Consider the following 3,638-nt stretch of genomic DNA (forward strand, 5'->3'; position numbering starts at 1 on the left):
AAAAATAAGAAATTCAATGTTATTCTCAGCTACATAAGCAGGGTATTGACACCAGCCTACGCTATAGATCCTATGTGCTTCCCACTTCCACCAAAACAGAGAGAAAGAAAGGAAGGAAGGAAGGAAGGAAGAGGAAGGAAGAGGAAGGTGATAGAGGCAAAAGGGAAGGAGGGAGGGAGAAAGGACAGCCTGGAAGAACGGGGCTCAGCAAAATGCATGGTGATTAAGTCACAGTAAGAGTCGTATCTGAAAGGGGACGTGAGATGTGGTGAGGCTGAGCACTCAGCAGTGGGCCAGAAAGCACTGCCGGTGGAGACTTTAGCTCGCTCTTGATCCACTCCGGTCACCTTAGGCCTCTGTCCTCTCATTTCTGCAAGAAACTTGTCATTAGAGAGTGTGTTGGCTCCCCACCCCCAGGGGTGATCAATCCCCACATCCATGTCAGGGGGCCATCTGATGAAAGCAGAAGAGAATCATCGTGGTCTTTTGAAGGCTGGTGTGGTTAGAAAGAAGCCAGGATGCCTGAGACCCCCCCACCTGCTCATCTCGGGGCTGAAGGACAGCAACGAGTCCCAGGCTGTTGCCTGTTCTAGCGTTCTTATGTCTCCAAGGATGTGCTGGAAGATTTGTATCCTAAAATTCCCGGGAAGTTACATCTCTTGAATAACCCTGAATATCTTTGAATCACCCCGCATTTGAACTCTGGTGAAAAATTGTCGTCTTGGGCACAGATCCTTGCCTGGGTCAGAGGACAGAGACTCGGTGGTTTCCACTTGGGGAGACATCTGCTTTCTATAGGAAGCTCTGGTCACCCTCCACAAATGTCGCTCTGGTGCCTAGATGCCAGCCAGCCACTGCAGGAGAGCCTGTTCTCAATTTCTAACAGCTAAGCTGAGCACGTGGTGGGGTGCCTACCCACTGGCACAAGCGCAAAGGTCAGGGTCAGCATCAGGCGACTTCCTCTGTTGCTCTCCACCTCAGTTTCTCCCTGACCTGCAGCTAGCCAATTCAGTGAGAGTGAATGTTCACCAAACCCAGGAATCGACCTGGCTCTGCCTTTCCCCACCTCAGCACAGAGGATCAGACATGCCCCGCCATGCTCAGCTTCCTGTGGGTGCTGGGGTGCTCAGGTCTTCGTGCTTGTGCAGCAACCACTTGTCTGGGTTTCTGTTTTGAGACAGGATCTCTCACAGGTCTGGAACTCTCCAAGCAGCATCAGCTGACCGTCCAGCCTTAAGGCTCCTCCGATCTCCGTCTGCCTATCACTGGGGTGATAAGCATGAGCCACAGCCCCAGGCCCTTTGCCTTGGATTCTGGGCATCAAACTCAAGTCCTTGTGCTTTCAAGGTGGGCGCTTTACCCACAGAGACATCTCCCCAGGCCCGGCAGATGAACTTTTAAAACAATCCCTTTTCTGATTGAACTGTAAGGTCTTTCCACAAAGGTCAGTCAGAGAAGATTGGACCAGGAGTTTGTCATTGTCAGAGTGCTTTTACTCGCTTCCACCTCCAAATCGATACAGAATAAATGGCACACATGGAAGAACAGACGTGCAGGAATTTCTCAGCCTTCCCTTCCGTGCACCTCTGGTTTGATTTTGGGGTTGGTAGAGATGGGGTCTTATGCAGCCTAAGCAGGCCTTCACTCACTAGAGTCAAGGATGACCTTGAACTTCATCTTCTCTACGTTCACCCCTGGGTGCTGAGGTCACAGGCATTGCTTCACCCAGCTCAAGACTGAGTTTCAGAAAGAGAGGGGTTTTTTTTCTTTCTCTTGCTTTTTGTTCTCTTTTGTTGAGAAAGGGTCTCATATAGCCCAATATAGCCTCGACCTCCCTATGTAACCAACAAGCTTCTTATTTTCCTAATTCATCTCCTGAGTGCTGAGATTAAAGGCCTATGTGATGCCATATCCAATTTATGTGGAGCTGGGAATCCACAGGGTTAGACCCAAGGCTTTGTGCATGCTGAGCAAGCACTCACCAACTGGGCTACATCCTTAGACCTTAAAATGTTTGTTTCTTTGTTTTGGTGTGTGTGAGAGAGAGAAAAAGAGAGACAGATACAGAGAGAGAAACACAGAGACACAGACACAGAGAGACAGAGAGAAGAGGCTATGGCATATGTGTGGTACACAGAGAACAATTTTCAGTACTTGGTTCTCTTCTTTAACCTTATGGGGTCTACAGACTGAACAGGTTTCTGGGATTGCTCAACAAAGGCTTTTACCCAATGCTCCAGCTTGCCTGTCCCTGGGTTTCTTTTAAAATAAGAATAAAAATAAAAACTAATGTTCTCACAAACTTCAGTTGTCTTACTGCCTTCTTCACACCCCCAGGACAGGCTGGCTGAGTTCTGTTTCCAAGCAAAACCTGAAACTCCCTTCCACACATTTTTATATGTGAACAGAAAACAGACAGGCTGTGCTGTGCAGCAGAGTGGGGCGTACCTGTCAATGCCTCAGAAAGGTCTGCAGATGTCAGCCCACCTGGGAGGCGTCAAACAGCCTTTTAAGTCATCTGTAGCTTCTTCATGCTGGGCCAGCTTGCCTTCCTAGGAAAGACAAACCAAGGCCTCAGAGGCAGTTCTGCAGGCCTCAGCCATACACTTCAGAGCAGCCCATGGCTCAGCTGCAGCCTCTCGGCCATGGTGCAAGCCAGTGTGCCTACTCAGGAGTCAACCTAGCAGCCCAGCAGGGGGAACCTCGGAGGAACCTCAGAGAAACAGCCATTTGCACACCCAACAGTGAGCTAGGATCAGCAGCCACCAAAGCAGGTGCTAACCCCTCATTAGCCTACTTGACCAAGGACCTGAACACAGTTTAGACTGTTCCAGGACTAGACAACTCACTGATAAACAAACAAACAAACAAACAAACCAAAGGTAGAGAATGGTCAGGTAGGGCAGGCACTTGAAAGCAGCATTCTGAGAATGGAAGCCAGGAAGGCCAGCAACAACAGGGCGAGTCCTGCTTCCTGGCCCCTTATTATCTGCTCAGAAGTTATGCATGAGGACACAACTAGAACTGAGATGTGGCACCAGGGTACCTCCTAGCTGAGCCAATTGGGCTGACCGGGCTGACCAGATCATTCTCCTCCCTGTGCCTTTGACCTCCCAGGCAACGCCCCTACCCTACAACACACACGTGCCTTAAGGTCTTTAAAAAGCTACCAGCACCCTGTTTCCTGGGACCTGTGCCTGCTATAGAGGAGCTCTGCTTTCTTTCTGTCTCTTATGCCCACTGCAATAAAATATTTCTTTACAAAACTTACCCTTTATGGTCAATGAATGTTGTTCTTCAAGTTTGCAAAAAACAAGAGCCTAGTCACCGGCTCAGTGGAAATTCTCTGTGAGCATCCAGTATCCTAACTCCTGAGCTAAGCTCACCAAAGCCCTAGTGCTCTCAAAACACCCCCAAACTTCTAGTGTCAATGTCTGTGTGTAGAACCCCCAAAACTTCTAGTATCAATGCCTGCGTATAGAAACCCAGGTCCACCAGCCAGTGTGTCCCTGCTGAATGTCCGTCATAACATTATATCAGTATAACCCTGATATCAAAACTTAATAAGAGCACAACACACAGACAAAAACCTGTAGACCAGTTTCCTAATCCATGTAGATGCAAAATGCTCTGTAGAG

The sequence above is a fragment of the Psammomys obesus genome, unplaced genomic scaffold (genome assembly GCF_907164565.1).
Source record: "Psammomys obesus unplaced genomic scaffold, mPsaObe1.curated_primary_1811, whole genome shotgun sequence".
NCBI lineage: Eukaryota > Metazoa > Chordata > Mammalia > Rodentia > Muridae > Psammomys > Psammomys obesus.